We start from the raw sequence: 22150 nt of genomic DNA on the forward strand, positions 1-22150 counted from the left end.
ATATGCATCTAAATAAATTACCTGTTTTCTGTATTTATCAACTCAAGCTGCAAAAGTGACTGAAAAAATACGCTTTAGCCACCTCTTTTCTTTAGTCACCTCTTCTCTTTCTTATTTTACTTTGCTTTTCTGAATAGCTTAAGCATTTTCATCATTTGTATATATCCCAGTTGAATGTGTTGAGACAACAAGGTTTGTTGGTGCTGTGGTGTTGAAAAAAACATTGCTATTTTTGTTTAAGTGGCCCATAATGTACCTGCGTGAAGTTGGCCCCCCTCCCCACACAAAACATTTGCAAAATAGCCTCAATCGTTTGTGCTCCGTTTGTGCTGGTTTGTATCGTAAATAAAATCGTTTGTGCTGCTTCAGTTTTTCAGATAATAGAAGAATAATTTTAGGTCATTCGGAGGTCACTCATCCCCCTGACATGCTCCAAAACCACCGAAAAGAGTTCCGCTTGTTTGTGCTCCGTTTGTGCTGGTTTGTGCCGCGAAAAGTTTAATTAGTGCTGCTACGGTTTTTTAAATATTAGACATTGCATTATAGGCGATGACGTCACCAGCCCCCCGACATGCTCCAAACTCACCCAAAATAGCCTCAATCGTTTGTGCTCCGTTTGTGCTGGTTTGTGCTGGAAAAAAATTGTTTGTGCTGCTTTAATTGTTTCAATAGTAGACATTAAATTATAGGCGATGACGTCATCAGCCCATCGAAACGCTCCGAAATCATCCAAAATAGCATCAATCGTTTGTGCCGTAAAACACTACGTTGTGCTTCTTTTTTGTGCATTTTTTACATTGTAAAAAATAGAATTGTTCACTCTGAGGTCACTCAGTGGAACTGCCGACTTTCTGTCAAGACTAATATATTTGTTCAATAAATAATTGTCTTCTCTTCATGGGTTCTCTTGTCTTTTTCTTTATTTACACGGAGTAGCCTATCATCTGCTACGCTTCACTGCATGACACAATGTTAAACAAGATCCTGTGGGAAATAGTGTTAGTAGAGGAAAAATCCATTATTAAGTTACTATATCAAATTTCTGGCAAATGTAAGTACAACATTTTCACACTGACAGTTACAATATAATCAGACCTCCCTAAAAAATAAAGGAAGGACATTCAAGAAAGCTTAAATTGTCAATATTTATTCAACCAAAAACTCCTTGCTAATATCAGTATCCGTAATGAAATGCTAATTACAGCTGCCTGTCTCTAAAATCGTGACCCCAGGCTCAAGTCTCATAGCCTATGAGATCATGAGCAACAAAGTTTGATTTCAACAATTAATTTTCACTATGATTTCAATTTGTGATATGGTATTACTTAGTCAATTTTTAAGATATGAAGGTATTTTCACACACTGTTCTTTACATTATGTAGGATGATTTCATGTTAAAACAGCAATTCACATACGAAACACTTCAGCTGGGTTTTCACAGAAAGGGTCACATAACATTCTTATGTGTAACCCTGCCAGTGAAAACAGAGTTTAAGTTTTTTTTGGGTGGTTTGCTGTTTTATACATAAAATCATCCTACGTAATGTAAAGAGCAGTGTGTGAAAATACCTTCATATCTTTAAATGAACATTCTGTGAAAAAATTATATTAAGATATTTAATAAACCATTTCACGATTTTAAATCATAGTTAAAATCAAAATTTGTTGCTCATGACCTCATTGTTTATGAGACTTTATACTGATTTTCAAAGGCAGGTTCACATTTATTGTTAGTACATTATATTATCCTAATATTCTGACCAATACAGTTATCCATGAAAATATGTTTATGCTATAAATGACCTTATAGTCAGGATTAAATAAGTGGGTCAGTTCATTTTGCTTATACCAGATGCCCAAGAAACCAGCAGTTGACAGGGATTCCATGTTCACAGTCCTGTGATCATCAAGAGACGCAATAGTACAAAATGGCAACATAGCTACTCCTAATCAGATAATCTGGACAGAGCTTAGTGAGCAGCTAGAAAACAAGATCACCCCAAAGGCTCTATATGATAATTATAATTATATATGAAATTAAACAGACACAACATCTGGACTGCTTTAGGGTTTACTTGTAAAAGTGAACATGAAACAAGTGTCAGTAGTGATGACACTGACTTTGAGGCAGGGTTTTTTCCCCCAGACCAAAAGACTGCTGGACTTTTGATCTTCAAGTTCCATTTCAGAAATGGATTGAATTCATGCCTGAAACAGTTGAGTACAAAAACAAGTTCTCTAAAACACAAAAAAAGGAATATACAATTTTAAAGCCTGGCATCTGGACGCATGTGATAAATTCTCATATCTGTCAAGAAGTGAAGAGCGCTTGCACATTTGCCTTTAAAAGAGCTAAGGTCTACCCATCAGACACAGAGAAATACATTGAAATCAGAGGCAACTGTAAGAAGTGTCATGCCAACATTCTAATAAAATGCGACCTAGAGCCTGAAATGAACAGCCCGATGGTGCTCAAGTGTTTTATCACAAACACTGATGACACCCTGCACACTGGCTGTCCCAAGCATTCAATTGCTGGTCAATTGCGTGTGCAGATATCCAAAGAACTAAGTGAGGGTAGAATGGAACCCCATGTATGGAGATTGGAGATTGGCAAAACTGATGGACGTTGGAGACCCCGAGCCAAGCCATCTGCCTAATCTGGCCACTCTGCGCAAAGCAAAGCAAGAGAGGAATGATTTAGAATTAGGTGACAAGGATCCTTTTTTGTCACTGCAGATGCTAAAATACAGTGCACCTCACAGTGGAAGCATTAAAGACTATGGACTGGACAAGTTTTTCTGTCACTATTGGAGTCAAACACAAATGTATCTCTACAAGACATTATCAAAGACGTTTTGATGCAACTGGCTCAGTAGTGAGAAAACTACAGAAACCAAATGGTACTTCTGGTCATATCTTTTTATATCAGGGCATTCTGGCATGAAAGCAGAGGTGTCCCAGTGGTGCAAATGCTCTCAGAGAGACATGATGTTAATGCAATAACACATTGGATGACAGAATAGTTACGTGCAGGTGCACCAACTCCAAAAGAGGTTGTCAGTGACTTTTCTATGGCTTTGCTCTGAGCTCTGGTCGAAGCATTTACTTCTCATCGGGATCTCAAGACCTACATAAATGAGTGTTGTGGTGTCTTACTTGGGAAACAGTCAGCAAAAGTGCCATCTTGTTTTGTACGGGTTGATGTGGCACACTGCATCAAGATGATCTGCCAGTGGGACTGCTTGCGGAAAAAAACACATTGCATCAAAGATTTCTATGTGAGGTCAATGGCACAGCTTCTGAAGTCACAATCCATGAACGATGCAAGGGAGTTACTACGCAGTATAACTGTTGTTGCTCTCAGTGAAGCAGAGGACAATGACAGCTCTGGAGGCCCCCTCATATCTGAAAGGTGCAAGAAATACCTGAAAGCCCGAATTGCAGAAGAGTGTGTGATCATTCTAGACGTAGACGGTGAGGACCTGGACGAACTGGATCCATGTGACCAAACACAGACAGACCTAAAGCAGTGGGTGACAGACATATGTGAGGAGAGCAGGTCACTTGCTGTGACAAATGGTGATCGTGATAATATGCACTTCCTCCCTGAGATTATTCCTAATATAATCTGGCTTGCAAGTTACTTACCACTCTGGACAGGGATAATGATCCCTCACTTCCCTAGCACCAAAGTCACTGCAAGTTCAGCTAATGTTGAGGCAGAGTTCAAAAACATCAAACACGGCCTTTTCAAGCATGAAAACCTGCCTATGCGGGTGGATCGCTTCATTGCTCGACATATGTCCTTAATTGAAGGCAACATGCAGATTTGTGCCGCAAAACAAAAAGGTGAAAAAAAGGGTCAAGAAGATGCAGATCCTGCCAGAGTCATCATCACAGGAGCAAATACACTACCCACCACAACTTGCAATGTAGACAGAAAACCAGAAATGGATGCTGCCTCTTCTGCAAAGTCTGACACTGTCACAAACTTCCATCCAAGAGATGAAGACATGGTTGAAAACTGGAGAGGCTTAGCAGTTCCGCCCAAAAGGAGGAAGAGAAATTCGTACCTCTATCCTTGTCCTGAATGGCTCCAAGCAGATCCATCTGTAAAGGGGAAATGTTAAAAAACGGAAATTATCAACAGCCTGTTAAATTCAGAAAATCAAGAATCTCCGTGCATAACACCTGCGCTTTTGATGCTTTTTGTCAATGTTTATGCTGTGCTTTCTGCGATAGTGGCACTTTCGGAAATATAGTTCAAAGTGAAAACACCAGTAACGTCCTCCAGCTTGTGAAAGCCATCACCACAAATGGTCTAAATGCCCAGGTCTACACACAGAGGGCAGAGCTGCTGAGTGAAATATTCAAAGCTGTCAATTTGAAGTCAGGTGCTCTTCAGATCAATGCACAGTGCCACATCTCTACAATCATTGAAAAGTCAATGACAAAAAGTGCATGTGTAACCTTGACAAAACATTGCTCCTCTCAGTACTGTGTTCTCAACAAACAGGTAACAAGAGAAATTCCATTTGTTTCTACTACTGTTGCTGTACTGCAGGCTTCTGGTATGACTCATCTTCAGACAGCAGTGGAGGAAGGCCTTAACCATCTAGAATCCCCCTGCCTCAGGCCCATACAAAATCCAACACAGTGTCCCTCTGAATTCAAGACAGAGTCTACCTCAGAAACAATGCTCTGTGCAGGGAAAGTTTCCCACAGTTACAGTCTAAGAGAACTTCTGTGGATTGACACTGACATGGGAAGAAGCAACTCCACAGAATTCCGTTTGTGTGAATTTCCAACCAGTCTGATGCTCCAAGGAAAGAGATTTACCTTAAGGGCAGTCATTGCTTTCAAAGGAGGCTTAACCCAGGATGCTCTTGGACATTATGTGGCCTACTGTAGGAGGCCTCCATGTTTCTGGGAGTTGTATGATGACCTGACGAGTGGAGTGACAGGAGTGTCAGAAAAAAACAAAATATGCCCACATGCTGTATTATACAGAAAAGAATGATTACATTGTTTAAAAGTAATTTTTGCTGTATGCCACCAACCTTTGTGTTCTTGGTCCAGTTTGGAGAGTCTAAAACTTTAAGTTGGCCTTAATGATGTTTGTACTCAGATCTGTTATTCAGTTTGGTATTTCTGAAACATTATTAAGTGTTTATATGTTTAAAGTGTTTAAAGATCTGTTTTTTCTGTAAATAGATGCTGGATAGTACATGTTCAATTTCACAATTCATAATTAATTCATTGATTCACATACATACATATATATATATATATATATATATATATATATATATATGTATGTATGTATAAACACACATACAATTGCAAAATTAGGAAGATGTTGAAAGTGTAAAAAGTGCAACGTGTTCACTTCTTTGAGCATCACTGTTTAAATGTTTGTTGCTAAATATAGTAAGTGCTGGATAGGGGACAATTATGCAGGACCTGTATGATCGTTTTTACTATAAGTGGACAGTCCAGGCCAATCAAGCTCAGGACAAAATTAAAAACAAACCTTTGTTTTCAAAATTCTTGCCTTTCTTAAATGTTCCAACATTTTCCAGATTCTGCAGTGTATGTAATGACCACCATATAAACGTACAGTATATGCAACCAGACTATGTTTAATATGTATATATATATATATATATATTAATATATATTTCAATAATATAAACTGAGGTAAATGCGCCGAGTGCACTCTCTTAACCCAGCGAGTTTAGGTCTAAATAAGCTCAATAACCATGGAAACATGACATTAACTTATAAAATAGTGTCTATAGCTGATTAAAATAAATATCTTTGAAGAAACGGGTACTCACTATCATTCAAAGACGAACACTACACACACATTCATTTGTTATTGCTCACATTTACTAAACATGTGCCTCACCTTGCGCCGCTCTAATGATTGACATTCGTGTCTTTATATTGCGTGTACTTTCACATATATTAACTTTACCACGGTTTTTCACATAACAATATAAAGTACTAAGTAAAAAAACACTTACCTTGGTGTTTGCGTTTCCACACATTCTGTAATCCGCTGTGTCCTTTTAAACATGAAAACGCAGAATGGAAAAGTAAGAAATGTGATTTGGCAGGTAGTTTTGGTGTTACCTTGATAACGTTACCTCAACTGTATAGTTAGAAAAGTCGCAGAAAGAATACTTTTATCGGCAAAAAACGGAGCACAAACGATTGATGCTATTTTGGATGATTTCGTAGCGTTTCGATGGGCTGATGACGTCATCGCCTATAATTTCATGTCTAATATTGAAACAATTAAAGCAGCACAAACGATTTTTTTACAGCACAAACCAGCACAAACGGAGCACAAACGATTGAGGCTATTTTGGGTGAGTTTGGAGCATGCCGGGGGGCTGGTGACGTCATGGCCTATAATTCAATGTCTAATATTTAAAAAAACATCATAAAATAGAGACTGTGTCTGTCCCCTGGATTAGCAAACATAAAATAATGCGTAAACCTCTCAAAGGTAATTTAATTAACGTTAAACTAACTAAACATGAACATAATACAGATAATCAACTGTTACGACTCGGATTGCTAAATATTAGATCTCTCTCTAATAAAGCACTTTTTGTTAACAATATAATAACAGATCATAAAATAGACATGCTCTGTCTGACCGAAACATGGCTAAAGCCAGATGATTATATTGCTTTAAATGAGTCTGTCCCCCAAGATTATTATTATAAACAAGAGCCTCGCCTAAAAGGCAGAGGGGGAGGTGTTGCTGCACTTTACCGTAACTCTTTTAGCATTTCTCAGAAGTCTAATCCTAAATACAATTCTTTTGAAGTCATGGTACTTGATGCATCAATACCTAATACTAAGGACAAAACATCTTTAATATTTATTCTGGCTATTGTATATAGGCCTCCAGGGCACCACACAGATTTTATTAAAGAATTTGGTTGGTTCTTATCAGAACTAGTACTGGCTGCAGACAGAGTCCTTGTTGTTGGTGACTTTAACATTCATGAAGATAATAATACAGATGCTTTAGGAATGGCTTTTAAAGACACTCTTAACTCCATGGGTGTTAGTCAACATGTGTCAGGACCTACTCACCTTCGTAATCATACTTTAGATTTAATATTGCCTTACGGTATAAACGTGGGCGACGTAAAAATCCTTCAGCAGAGCGAAGACATTTCGGATCATTATCTGGTATCATGCTTGCTTCACTACCCAGTGGTGGCAAATCAAACTCCAAGTTACAAATATTGTAGAAAAATAACTACAAAAGGTGCGTTTCTTGATCATTTACCTGAATTGTCTCAAATCTCTAGCATGAGTAATAACGTTGAAGATCTTGACTTTACCATTGAAAATATTAATGCCACCTTCTCGGAAACGCTAGACATAGTTGCTCCTCTGCGCTTAAAGAAGATTAAAAATGACAGACCGACACCGTGGAATAATGAACACACTCAGGCTCTAAAGAAAGCTGCACGAAAAATGGAGCGCAACTTTAAGAAAACTAAATTAGAGGAATTTCGTACTGCCTGGAAGGATAGTATTAAAAAATACAGGAAAGCCCTAAAAACGTCTAGATCTGCCTACCTTTCATCACTAATAGAAGAAAAACAGCATTATCCTAGGTTTTTATTTGTTACAGTGGCTAAATTAACCAAAAATAAATCGTCAGCGACTTCTGATTCTGTATACCAGCATAGCAGTGATGATTTTATGAACTATTTCACAAATAAAATCCAAGATATTAGAGAAAAAATTATAACTATGCAACCAGAAGTGAATCCAGCTGAACAAACGACTAACTACAGCGCCTCTAAGGATAAATTATGTTTATTTTCTACTATAGATCACGATGAACTCTCTAAAATCATTAGATCATCTAAATCAAATTCATGCATATTCGACCCTATACCTACAAATCTACTGAAAGAGATGCTCCCAGAAATTATAGATCCTCTACTTAGCATTATTAACTCATCTCTGACATTAGGACATGTGCCTAAAGTATATAAGGTGGCTGTTATAAGGCCCCTTGTCAAAGAAAAAACCCATCTGGACCCTAGAGAACTAGTTAACTACAGACCTATTTCGAATCTACCTTTCTTATCTAAAGTTCTGGAAAAAGTAGTCTCAACTCAAATATGCTCCTTCCTCCAAAGGAATGAGATTAAAGAAGATTCCAGTCTGGATTTAGAGCACATCACAGTACAGAGACTGCTTTGATCAGAGTTACAAATGATCTGCTTATGGCGTCCGACCGAGGTTGTATCTCCTTATTGGTGCTGCTAGATCTTAGTGCTGCATTCGACACCATTGACCACAGCATGCGCCTACATAGACTCGAAAATGATGTCGGTATTAAGGAAATAGCTTTGAAATGGCTTAGATCTTATTTATGCGACCGTTTTCAATATGTAGCAATAAACAATGAGGTATCACGCAAATCGCAAGTCCAGTACGGTGTATCACAGGGCTCAGTCTTAGGGACTATGCTCTTCGCATTATACATGCTACCTCTAGGAGATATAATAAAGCGACACGGAGTAAGCTTTCACTGTTATGCTGATGATACGCAACTCTATATTTCCTCGAAGCCTCATGAAACACAGCAATTCCATCGAATAGTGGAATGCATAGTCGATATAAAAAAGTGGATGAGTAGCAATTTTTTATTACTGAACTCAGACAAAACTGAAGTGTTACTTATCGGACCGCAAACCGCCCTACGTTACAACCAAGAATACTGCTTAACTATTGATGGATCTTCCATAAAACCCTCATCTTCAGCTAAGAATATTGGCTTTATATTCGATAGTACTCTGTCATTTGAGAACCAGGTCGCCAACACCTGTAAAATTGCATTTTTCCATCTTAAAAATATATCTAAACTACGTCATATGCTGTCACCATCAGATGCAGAGAAGCTTATACATGCCTTTATGACATCAAGACTAGATTACTGTAATGCACTATTAGGTGGCTGCCCTGCACGCCTATTACAAAAATTCCAACTGGTCCAAAATGCGGCAGCTCAAGTTCTTACTCGTACAAAAAAGTATGAGCATATTAGCCCGGTTCTGTCAACCTTGCGATGGTTACCTATAAAGCATCGCATAAACTTTAAAATCTTGCTTATTACCTATAAAGCCTTTCATGGTTTAGCTCCTCACTACTTGAGAGAACTTCTAACGTATTATAGTCCATCACGTGCAATACGCTCTCAGGTGTCAGGTCAGTTGGTAATACCTAGAATTTCAAAATCAAGTGCAGACGGCAGATCCTTTTCCTATCTAGCGCCTAAACTTTGGAACAGTCTTCCCTGCACTGTCCGGGAGGCAGACACACTCTGCCAGTTTAAATCTAGACTAAAGACGAATCTTTTTAATCTTGCATACATTACACTATCATAATATATATATTTCAAAGATCTAGGCTGCACTAGTTAGATCAACCGGAACCAGGGACACTTCCAATAACAACTGATGCATTTGTTGCATCAAAGAGTGCAGAACAGTACTCTACTCTCAGGCAATCTTGTCTCATTGTTCCAAGGTTACTAGAGCGGGCAGGATGCAGTCCAAGGTTACCGGAGCGGGCAGGGCGCAATCCATTTCCAGACCTGACAAATGCTGGACGAAGGACGTTGCGACTCTACAAAACTTCAGTCGCTATTAGATTCATTCATTCATTCATTCATTTTCTACCGCTTTATCCGGGGCCGGGTCGCGGGGGCAGCAGTCTAAGCAGAGATGCCCAGACATCCCTCACCCTAGACACTTCCTCCAGCTCTTCCGGGGGGACACCGAGGCGTTCCCAGGCCAGCCGGGAGACATAGTCCCACCAGCGTGTCCTAGGTCTTCCCCGGGGTCTCCTCCCGGCCGGACGGGCCCAGAGCACCTTCCGGGGAAGGCGTCCAGTAGGCATCCGTAACAGATGCCCAAGCCACCTCAGCTGACCCCTCTCGATGTGGAGGAGCAGCGGCTCTACTCCGAGCTCCTCCCGGGTGACCGAGCTTCTCACCCTATCTCTAAGGGATCGCCCAGCCACCCTGCGGAGGAAGCTCATTTCAGCCGCCTGTATCCGGGATCTTGTCCTTTCGGTCATGACCCAAAGCTCATGACCATAGGTGAGAGTAGGAACGTAGATTGACAGGTAAATTGAGAGCTTCGCCTTTCGGCTCAGCTCTTTCTTCACCACGACGGACCGGTACATCGACCGCATTACTGCAGAAGCTGCACCGATCCGTCTGTCAATCTCCCGTTCCATCCTTCCCTCACTCGTGAACAAGACCCCGAGATACTTAAACTCCTCCACTTGAGGAAGGAACTCTCCACCAACCTGAAGTGGGCAAGCCACCCTTTTCCGACTGAGGACCATGGCCTCGGATTTGGAGGTACTGATTTTCATTCCAGCCGCTTCACACTCTGCTGTAAACCGTCCCAGTGCATGCTGAAGGTCCTGGTTTGAAGGGGCCAACACGACAACATCATCCGCAAATAGCAGAGACGAGATCGTGTGGTCCCCAAACCTGACACCCTCCGGCCCCCGGCTGCGCCTAGAAATTCTGTCCATAAAAATTACGAACAGAACCGGTGACAAAGGGCAGCCCTGCCGGAGTCCGACATGCACTGGGAACAAGTCCGACTCACTGCCGGCAATGCGAACCAAGCTCCTGCTTCGGCCGTACAGGGACCTGACAGCCCTTTGTAAAGGACCACGCTATTAGATTATTAATGATAATTTTAAATCTAACTTTTTTTTATTTTGCCTTGTTGTGCAAGCACTGTCGAGCTTGTGCAGAGGCAGCAGTTTTTGCCAGAGGGGAACTGGAATCCCCTGGTTAGGCCTGGTTTCCCTCTGAGTTTTTTTTTCTCCTCCAATGGAGTTTTGGGTTCCTCGCCACCGTTTGCATACTGTTTTGCACTGTTTGCCTGGCCGGGGGGGCTGCTAGAATTTGATAGTCTTATTTAATTAACACTGCATATAGGAATTTATTGTGTGTCTGATTGTGTTTTGACTTCCATAACCTTTCATGTTTTACTTATAGTCAATGTTTTCTTGTACAGCTGCTTTGTAACAATGAAAATTGTAAAAAGCGCTATATAAATAAAGCTGACTTGACTTGACAAACGATTGAGGCTATTTTGCAAATGTTTTGTGTGAGGAGGGGGGCCAACTTCACGCAGGTCCATAACGTCAATTTCTGTCTCAACCGATGGCATGATAGTGGGAATACAGTACCTGGTTAGCAGACCAATAAGAGAACTGGGAAGTGTTTGGGGTAACCTGTTTGAAAACATCAAAGGGATATTCTACCGAAAACTTCTCCCATGAATTACTCACCCTCAAGTCGTTCGACAGCCCTAGGACATCTGTTCATATTCGGAACACAGATTAACACAACTATGCCTTTTTTGAGAAACTCGTTAAATATTGGCCTTATGCCACTGAGGGCTTCTGGTTTGATGGCTTCTGATTTGAGGGGGTATTGCTGTTTGCATGGACAACAATTACCCTTGGGCGTTATCACAACAGGCTCACAGTTCCTAATCAGCCCAACATAATATTTTCCTTTTGCCCACAGTTGTACGGTCACCTTCCCAAAATTGTCAACATGCACCATTAAACTATTGGTGTGTGAAAACATTTCAAGTCACCTTGTTGCTGACAGACAGGCATGATTCTCACGATGGGCGTGCAACAAATTTGAATATTGCACGTCATCCCTTTTAACCCATTCTATGGCGTGCGCATATTTGTCAGCAAAACAACCACATCTCCCCACGCCGCTAAAATCAACTTTGTGAGGCAATACATTCTTTACATCGTACAGCTGTACGAGCGCTGCACTCGGGTCATGTTGTGTAGTATCCTGGAGTAACCACTAGGTGTCATTGTATTACAAGTGTTGTGTTCCACACTGTGGTGTGTTGTGAAGAAGATGTGCCATGCGCAAGACATGGAATGTTATGTCTGTTGCTGTAACTGTTGCAAACAGAAAGTAAAGTATTGAAGTTAACTATTCATGTAGTAGTCTGATTATTATGGAAGATACTACATTTTTGGCGACGAGGATAAAGCGGGAAGCCTGTGATGACAACGGATTGAGGATATGAAAATGAGCAGAGTGCTGATAACTGGTTGTAGTGGAAACAGACGATTCTAAAGGAAAAAGTGAAGCGGATTAATCATGGCTACAGGAACTATTGGCTCACTAGCAGCATTTGATGCAAAGGCTCAAACATGGGAAGAGTATTCTGAAATACTGGAGCAATTTTTTGTGGCTAATGAAATCGAAGAGGAGGGTAAGCAAAAATGCTATTCTCATAAGTGTTGTTGGACCACAAACTTACAGTGTGATGCGAAATCTTCTTAGCCCTACAAAACCAAGTGAAAAGACTTATCAGCAACTGGTAACGATGCTAAAAAATCATTTCAATCCTCAGCCAAGTGAGATTGTACAGAGATTTAAATTTGATTCGAGAACGAAGAAGCCAACAGAGACTGTGACAGAATATGTAGCAGAGTTGCGTCGGTTAGCACAAGATTGTAATTACGGAGCAACTTTAGACCAGATGCTGAGGGGTCGACTTGTGTGTGGCATTGATGATGATCGGATTCAGAGACGTTTGCTTTCAGAAACAAATCTGACGTTTGAAAATGCTCTTAAAATTGCAGTAGCCACTGAAGCGGCAAGCAAAAACGTGCTCGATTTGCAAAATAAATCCGGCGTACAGGCATATAACAGCGTCATGTTTAAAGCGAGGAAACCAGATCGCTGGAAAAAGGGAGAAACGATTGCACAAAAAGAAATCAGAGAATGCTACAGATGTAGTGGAAAAAAACACAACGCCGACGACTGCAGATTTAAGAAGGACAAATGTTATGTGTGTGGGAAAATAGGCCATATTGCAAGGGCCTGTCGCAACAAAAGCAAACAGAGTGGATACGCACAAAAGGGAAAAGGAGTGCGTCCGCATCGAGCATATAATGTAAGTGAAAATAATGAGAGTGATGAATCTGAAGAAACGTTCACTTCTCTTCGCTCTCTCAACGGAGGCAGTCGCATTTTTCTTGCTCCCGTCCTCCCCTTTTTTTCCTGCTGATCTTGTGTCTCGTCTTGTATCATCTATTGAGAGATTTTCTCTGCACTGCTCTACAGCTGAAATTATGGATCTGATTAAATGGTCTCTCAACGCTATTGACATGATCTTCTCGACGAGAAGCTTGGGTTCGGGGGAACCTGCCTGCCCTGACGGAACGTTCGCAGCTGGCTACACGATGGACGCCTTGGAGAGATGGCGGATCGTGTGTCTGGCTCCTCTTTCCGTGGAGGACATTGAAGATGTCTACCTATTCGGAACCATGATAACAGGTATTATGCTGATTGGATTAGGCTGTGCCGTTTGTTATCGAGAAATTAAGAAAACGGTAACAGCTCTCAAAAGTCTCACAAGGCTGCCCGTTATGATGGAAGTCATGGGAAGAGCGGTCGGCTCTGGAAATGAGACTATTAACCGCAATATGGATTCTATCTCGGAGAAGCTCACGACTTTGCAAAGAAAAATTTATATTCTTGGAGACCATTTTGGACAAAGAGAGTAGCCGTGGAAATGGAATGCGGTTGCTCGCCCTAAGACCAAACAATCAATCTTATCTCTTTCGACTCCCCCGTATCAGCCTTGGCCAAGGCTGCTGCTAAAATTCAACCCTGAGTGGAGCAGTACGGAGAGACGCTCTTGCGTACCTCCCCCATTCTACTGAAACACCTGCATAGACAATCACAACATAGACTCTTACACACACACACACACACAAACATAAGCCGCACTCGAGGGCGGCAAAAACCCACTCCCAGATCCAGTGCCTCCTAGCTTTGACCCGCCAGGCTGACAAGTGGGTCTGCATGCGGCGCCACCATGGCAGCAGAATCAGATGCTGCTTGTCGGAACTGGATTACCTATCCCTGTTGCAAGTCTTGTCTTTGGTGTATTGTGTACATGTTTTTCTCCCCACCTTCCCCATGTTATGCTTTATCTTCTTCTAAAAATACATTTCGTTGCACTGTACTTGTATGTGTGTAATGACAATAAATTGAATCAAATCAAAAAATCAAATTTGGCATGTGTAAAAACGGATGCATTGAAGAAAGTGAAACCACTCACTGTTGAGTTAGATGTGGATGACAGACTTGTAACCTTTGAGATTGATACCGGGTGTAGTGTCAGCCTTATGAATGAGGGAATGTACAAGGATATCTGGAAAAACTCAGAAGCTCCCAAACTGAGACTCACAAAAATCAAGTTGAGAACGTATACAGGAGAGCCATTACAGATAGTGGGTGTGGCTGATGTGCAAGTAAAGTACCAGCAGCAGGAAAAGAAAATGCCACTTGTTATAGTGAAGGGAACAGGACCATGCTTACTAGGCAGAGCCTGGCTTGAAGAAATTCAACTTCAATGGAGTGATACAGTCGGAAATGATGACATTGCAGCAGGTGCTATCCGAGCATGAGGAAGTGTTCAAGGAGGAGCTTGGTACATTAAGGGGCACTACTGCTACTATTCATGTGCCGACTGATGCCACACCACGGTTTTTCAGACCCAGATCTGTGCCATACGCCCTGAAAACAAAGGTGGAGGAAGAGATTGATCGTCTGCTGCGGGACAAAATCATCTCACCTGTTAAGTATTCAGAGTGGGCAGCACCTGTTGTTCCTATCTTGAAACCAGATGGCAGTATAAGACTATGCGGTGACTACAAACTCACAGTCAACAGAGTGTCAACTTTGGAATAGTATCCAATACCCAGGGTGGAAGATCTTTTTGCTCTGCTGGATGGAGGAAATCAGTTCACAAAACTGGACATGAGTCACGCAAAAAGGGTTATTCACATATAATCGTCTGCCCTTCGGAGTTGCTTCAGCTCCTGCTATCTTCCAGAGAACAATGGAGGGATTGTTGCAAGGTATTCCTGGAGTAGTTGTTTATCTGGATGATATATTGGTGACTGGAGTAAACCAAGAAAATCACTTGAAGACACTGGAGAAAGTGCTGTTGAGACTGAAAGAAGCTGGTTTACGACTGAAACGGGGAAAATGCGTGTTCCTGGCAGATGAGGTGGAATATTTAGGCCACAATGCACCAGGTCTACATCCTTTAGGAATAAAAGTGAAAGCCATTGAAGAAGCACCAGAACCAAGGAATGTCACAGAACTTAAAGCATATCTGGGGTTGCTGAACTATTATAATAAGTTCCTTCCAAACCTGGCAACGCTGCTAGCCCCCCTACATCTGCTGCTGAGAAAAGATGTTCAGTGGATGTGGAAAAAGCCACAACAAGAAGCTTTTAAGGAATCTAAGGCTCTACTAAAATCAGCAGAGGTGCTAGTGCATTACTCATCAGATTCAGAACTGGTTCTGGCTTGTGATGCCTCACCATACGGGGTAGGTGCAGTGCTCTCGCAGCGTAAAAAAGGAGAGAGTGTGGAGAAACCCCTTGGGTTCATGTCACGAACGCTAACGTCTGCAGAGAAGCGTTATTCACAGTTAGACAAAGAAGGCTTAGCTGTGATTTTTGGCATCCAAAGATTTCATAAGTACTTGTATGGTCGTGCATTCACAATTTGTACTGATCATAAGCCCTTGATCGATTTGTTCAATGAAACGAAGGCAGTTCCTCAAATGGGATCACCTAGAGTGCAAAGGTGGGCTCTGATGTTACAAGCGTATCAGTACAACATTGTGTATAAACCAGGAAGGTATCACCAAAATGCTGACGCGCTGAGTAGACTCCCAGTGCCAGGTGATGGAGAACCGGATGACACTAATGATCAAGTGTTAATGATGGACTTAATGGATGATTCGCCTGTAAGTGCAGCACAAATTAGGAAGTGGACATCACACGACATAACACTCTCCACGATACATAAGTACATATTACAGGGTTGGCCTGAGAAGGTAGAGCCACAAGTGTTACCGTACCATCACAGGAGAGATGCTCTGAGTGTCAAAGATGGATGTGTGACCTGGGGAGCGAGAATCATCATACCATCACAAGGTCGAGTGGCTGTATTGAAACAGTTACATCAGACTCATTCCGGCATGTCTAGAATTAAGGGATTGGCCCGATCATACATGTGGTGGCCTGGTATGGATCAGGATGTAGAGAGAGTGGTTCAGAATTGTGAGGTGTGTCAAAGTTTCAGAAAAGCACCTGCTCAAGCTCCTTTGCACCCGTGGGAGTGACCGGGCTCACCCTGGGAAAGACTTCATGTAGACTACGCAGGGCCCTTCTTAGGAAGAATGTTCCTAATTCTGGTAGATTCTCATTCTAAATGGATGGAAGTTTATCCTGTCACACATGCCACTTCCCAAATTACAATTGAGAAACTTAGAATGTGTTTCAGTACACATGGATTACCCAGAATGTTGGTGTCTGATAATGCAACATGTTTTACCCGTACAGAGTTTGAAAATTTCATGAAGAGGAATGGCATTCAACATGTCACGTCAGCTCCTTATCATCCTTCTTCGAACGGCCTAGCTGAACGTGCTGTTCAAACTTTCAAGGAGGGGATGAAAAAGATGAAAGGTGACACTGTGGAGACAAGAGTAGCAAGATTCTTGTTTAATTATAGAATCACTCCTCATACAACAACTGGGTTGTCACCTGCTCAGATGTTAATGTCACGGATGTTGAGATCTACATTTGACTAACTCACGCCTGATGTGAAGTCCAAAGTTCTAAAAAAACAACAGAAACAAAAAGAAGGCCATGATAAAAGCTGTAAACTCAGAAGTTTTGAAGTGGGAGATTCAGTGTACGTGAGGAACTACGGTGGTGGACCCAAATGGATTCCTGCAGTAGTGGAATGTTGTACAGGACCTCTTTCATACAAGACTTCTCTAGGGCATGGACAAACTGTGAAAAGACATTTGGGTCCAAATAAGAAATCGCAGTACAGACGAGATGCTTGAGACTGTACTACCCAGAGAAAATGGACAGGATGTTGACACTTCGGCATTGCCTAGTGCAGATGTTGTCAATGCATCAGCAGGAAAGGAGATGTCTTCACTTGAAACAGGACAATCGCTAGAAGTGACGGTTGTTGAAAAAGAGACTAAACAACCTACAAATCTGAGAAGGTCTGCAAGAGAGATACGTTCTCCAGCTCACTTGAAAGACTATGTTACATAAGTAAAGTCAGTAAAAGACAATCAATAATATAATTGAGTTAGTTGTTGAAGAGTTCTTCTTTTTCTAAAAGAAAATACTAATCATTAAAATATTGAGAATGTGATTGTTACAGTGTTATATTCTGTAAGTAAGGTTATGGGTATTTAGCTTAAGAAGGAGGGGATGTAGTATCCTGGAGTAACCACTAGGTGTCATTGTATTACAAGTGTTGTGTTCCACACTGTGGTGTGTTGTGAAGAAGATGTGCCATGCGTAAGACATGGAATGCTATGTCTGTTGCTGTAAATGTTATGTCTGTTGCTGTAACCAGCAAATGAATCAGGTAGCAGCCAGACATGAGAAACCTTTGTTGAAATTTGACACTCCCCAACTCGCATTGTCCCCTTTTGACATAAATTATTTTACAATAGAGCCAATAGCATTTAGGGAATACACAGCCAGTTTAGACTCTGGCAAATTTAATCACTTCTTGTGAATCACAGTAGGCTATTTGTTGCCCCTGAATTTATCAAAAATTCAAGCTGTTTGTTGCACACAAGCATTGTGCATTTTAGCAAAGTTCAGAAAGCGGTTTCATTCATCATGGAATGTGAGCTAAGCAGATCTTCATTGAATACAGTACGAAAAAGCATTTCTTCATTGCATATGCTAGGGGAAATCATACTCCCCACCCTCGGAATGATGCCTCACCTCCTCACTTCAATCTCTCTTTTCTTTTGACCTCCGTGATTGTAAACACTTTCCAGCGGGTGTCACTACTGTTTGCGAGTGTATATTAGTATTGATGGATGTTATTTTTATTTTTTTTCTTGTTTGAGGAAATAAGTGTACATTTATTCTCATTCTTATTGTGGGCACATTTATGTTATAATCTTATTAGGTCGCAGATATGTTTATTGTTGTTCCTAGTTACCAGATTGTTTATTTGTATGTCTGTGGCAGGCGCCACCTTTAGTTTCATTTTTAATTCTGTTGTTGATCAGGACTGGTGCGCTTGCCAGTGAGTATCTGTAATCTGGCATTGCTAGTAATTTGGATCGAAAGTTAATATTTCCAGATTGTGTAATTTCATTAGTTAATTTTGATGTATTGTTTGTGGTTTTATTGCAGGTTTACAACCTAGCGATCTTTCAGTTAGTAAAATTCCGAGCTAAACGTCACACATAACTAGCTGTGTATGTGTTCTAAATAAAAACTCAAAAAGTGGCTCGAGTTGTATCCGCCGTGCTTGTCCTGAAACCTTCCAGTGGGGAGTTTATTGAGCTACAGTAGGTAGCTTGGTGAAAAAACTGGACAGTGATCTCTCAGGACAGTCTCTGCACCAGTGCCCCGTTTTCTTGCAGTTGTAACACTTCTCTGGATCATAAGTGCTAGAGGGTTTAAAACCTCCTCTCCCTCTTCCACGTCCACGCCATTGACCTCTTCTTCCTCGCCAGTTTCCTTTTCCACCGTGCTCTCCTCCGATGTTTACTAGAGAGGAGTTCTTTGTCATGTGAATGTTTCTTCTGAAGCTCTTACTTGCCTGTTTGTCTTTCGACGTGTACAGCATGATGGTGTCAGGGCTCGGGTCTGAACCTCACGTGTGGTGTGTGTTTTGTCGATCATATGGCAGAGCTGTCAGTTCACCATGTGCTCTGTGTCTGTGTGTTTTGTGTCACTAATCGCGCACACCTGCAGCCACTCTCCGGCTAATTTGATCACTATTTAGTCCTCGCCTTTTCTTTCACCAGTTGTCAGATCGTTAGTTTGTCTTGCGCCACATCCTTAGAAAGTGTTCGTGTTTTGTCTTAGATTTATCGCTCCTGTTTAGGTTGTTTCTTGTCTTGGAATAATATCTTGTGTCGTGGATTTACCTCTTGTTAATATTTCACTCCAGTCTTGGATATTATTCGCCTCGTATCTTTGAATTAACCCCTGCCCTGAACTGTCCTTTTTCAGACGACTAGTTGCCATTTGTGGTCTACGATCCTGTCAGTGTGGTGGGGTTCTCTCCTTAGCCGGTGTGCACCGCCTTGCCGTCCTGACTCCAGCGCTGTACTGTCTGCACAGTGTTTTCAGTCTGTCTCACAGCTTCCCCAATCACGTCCACCTCTGCTTCATCAGCCGTATCCTTGGAGGAACCTACACTACATTGCTCTACAGGACTCTCGTTGGGAGTCTTCGAGTGTCCAATCCCGATCATCGGAGAACGCTGCATCTCCCTCTCGCCAGGCGGCTGCGTGCGTGGTTAGCCACGGATGGACTCGAGCCTCTGTTAGGATCGGCTCATTCAGACTTTACGGATTATCCCGCCCAAGCACATTCGGGAGGTTGTTTTTTTTTTCCCTACCCTGGAACCCATGGTCGACTTTTGAGCTTGTTACTGCTATTCCCTTGCGGGTTTTTACAGCCTGAATTCAGGTTGCGAGATATTTCTGTGCCGAGCGCTCGAGCCTAGATAGGGTTTTGGGGGGTATCGTTTACCTGTCTTTTTGAAGTGCTGTCATTGCTTCCCTGTACCTGAATAAACGTTTATATTTATACCCGCACCTGACTCCGATCTCAACCTTAACAGAACGGTCTGACCAAATATGGAGTCAGCGGGCTCGGATCCCTTGCGCACTGCCCTCTCTCAACAAGGGGCGTTGTTAGGTCAACAGTCTCAACAACTGCTTGCCACTGCCCGGGAAGTCAGCTCCATCAACACCCAAATGGCGGATTTTGCTAATCGTCTTGAACACCTTCAGGCGGTATCCCATGAACGAGCTTCCGTTCATCACGAACCTGAGCCTCACGCCAATAATCCCCCGCTCTACGATGCCGATCCCAAGTCCTGTCAAGCCTTCTTGTCTCAATGTGCCCTGGTCTTTTCGCTCCAGCCACACCGCTATGCCGCGGAGGGAACCAAGGTGGTTTATGTTATCACCCTGCTCTCGGGAAGGGCAAGGGAATGGGGGGTGGCTGTTTGTTACGCCAAGGCCCCTTTTTGTTCCACCTTTGAGGACTTTCGTAAGGAAATGGAGAAGCTTTTTGACCGTTCGGTACGAGGGGATGAGGCGGCTGCCTTGCTCTCTCGATTAACCCAGAAGGAGGGGTCGGTCACGGACTATGCCATTCGCCTTAAGACTCTGGCAGCAGCTTGCGATTGGAACGAGAGCGCACTGCGTGCCCGCTTCCTAGAAGGTCTGAGACCGACCATTGCCGACGAACTTGCGGTCCTAGACGCTCCAGTTAATCTGGAGGCACTCATTGATCTCTCGTTGCGTATTGAGGGTCGTCTCAAGCGCTGGCAGCAACGTCGGCAGTCTTTGCCTGCTTGGCAGTTTCAAACTTGCACGGGACCGGATACCGGGTCCAACGTTCTCTCTACCCCGGAACCCATGCAACTTGGGCGTCTTCGATTGACTCCCCAACAAAAGCAGCAACGGCTTAGACAGGGGTTATGCCTATATTGCGGAAAGTTTGCTCTCCAATGTCCTTTAAAATCCACCGCTCACCAGTAGAACGGAGAGTTCTGGTGGGCATGGCTTCAAACCCAAGCTCTCCTTACGGACGCACATTATTACCAGTCAAGTTGGTCTTCCAGGGGCTATCCGACACTGGGCAGGCACTGATCGATTCTGGGGCAGAAGGTAATTTCCTGGACTCTACCACAGCCCGAAGATGGGGAATCCCAACTATTCCTCTTGATAAGCAGATGGAGGTACAGTCATTCACGGGCAGTCCCCTCACCACTATCCCACATATCACTCCCTCTGTAAGTCTGTTTTCCTCCGGCAACCATTGTGAAAGTATTGTGCTGTACATCATGGATTCGCCCCTAAATCAGGTTATTTTGGGGCATCCATGGTTGGTACAGCATAATCCTCACATGGATTGGGGAAGAAATTCTGTGTTAGCCTGGAGTCACTATTGTCATGTGTCTTGTTTAGGTCCTGCCTCGTCTCCTGTCTCTTTGTCTTGTGTTCCGCAGGTTCTTTCCTCCGATCTATCCGGCGTTCCGGTGGAGTACCACGATCTGGGTATCGTGTTCTGCAAGTCACGGGCTACCTATCTTCCTCCGCATCGCTCCTACGACTGCGCCATAGACCTTCTCCCGGGCACTTCTCCGCCAAAGGGTCGACTTTATTCCCTGTCTAAACCAGAACGGGAGGCTATGGACAAGTATATTCAAGAAGCTCTTCTTGCTGGGCTCATCCGTCCCTCTTCTTCCCCTGCTGGTGCGGGCTTCTTCTTCGTTCAGAAGAAGGACGGCTCCCTGCGTCCATGTATTGATTACCGAGGTTTGAACGACATCACTGTTAAAAATAAGTTTCCCTTACCCCTTATGTCGTCTACCTTTGAACTTTTGCAAGGAGCTCAGGTCTTCTCCAAATTAGACCTCCGCAACGCTTATCATTTGGTCCGCATTCGAGAGGGGGATGAGTGGAAGACTGCTTTTAATACACCTATGGGACATTTTGAGTATCGGGTTCTTCCTTTTGGTCTAACAAATGCACCGGCAGTCTTCCAGAATCTGATCAATAGCGTGTTGGGCGATATGATTAATAGGTTTGTCTTTGTGTATCTGGATGATATTTTGATATTCTCCCCTTCTCTCCAGGTACACACCCAACATGTTAGACAGGTTCTCCAACGGCTCCTAGAGAATCAGCTTTTTGTTAAGGCTTTTTGTAAAACCTAATTAATAGGTTTGTCTTTGTGTATCTGGATGTTATTTTGATATTCTCCCCTTCTCTCCAGGTACACACCCAACATGTTAGACAGGTTCTCCAACGGCTCCTAGAGAATCAGCTTTTTGTTAAGATGGTCTTGCTGAACGTAACTACGACATCGGTAACCGAGAGCTGTTAGCGGTGAGATTGGCGCTGGGTGAGTGGCGTCACTGGCTGGAGGGAGCTGCGCAGCCCTTCTTGGTCTGGACGGATCATAAAAAACTTGAATA

This window comes from Barbatula barbatula (assembly GCF_947034865.1).
Source record: "Barbatula barbatula genome assembly, chromosome: 12".
Taxonomy (NCBI): domain Eukaryota; kingdom Metazoa; phylum Chordata; class Actinopteri; order Cypriniformes; family Nemacheilidae; genus Barbatula; species Barbatula barbatula.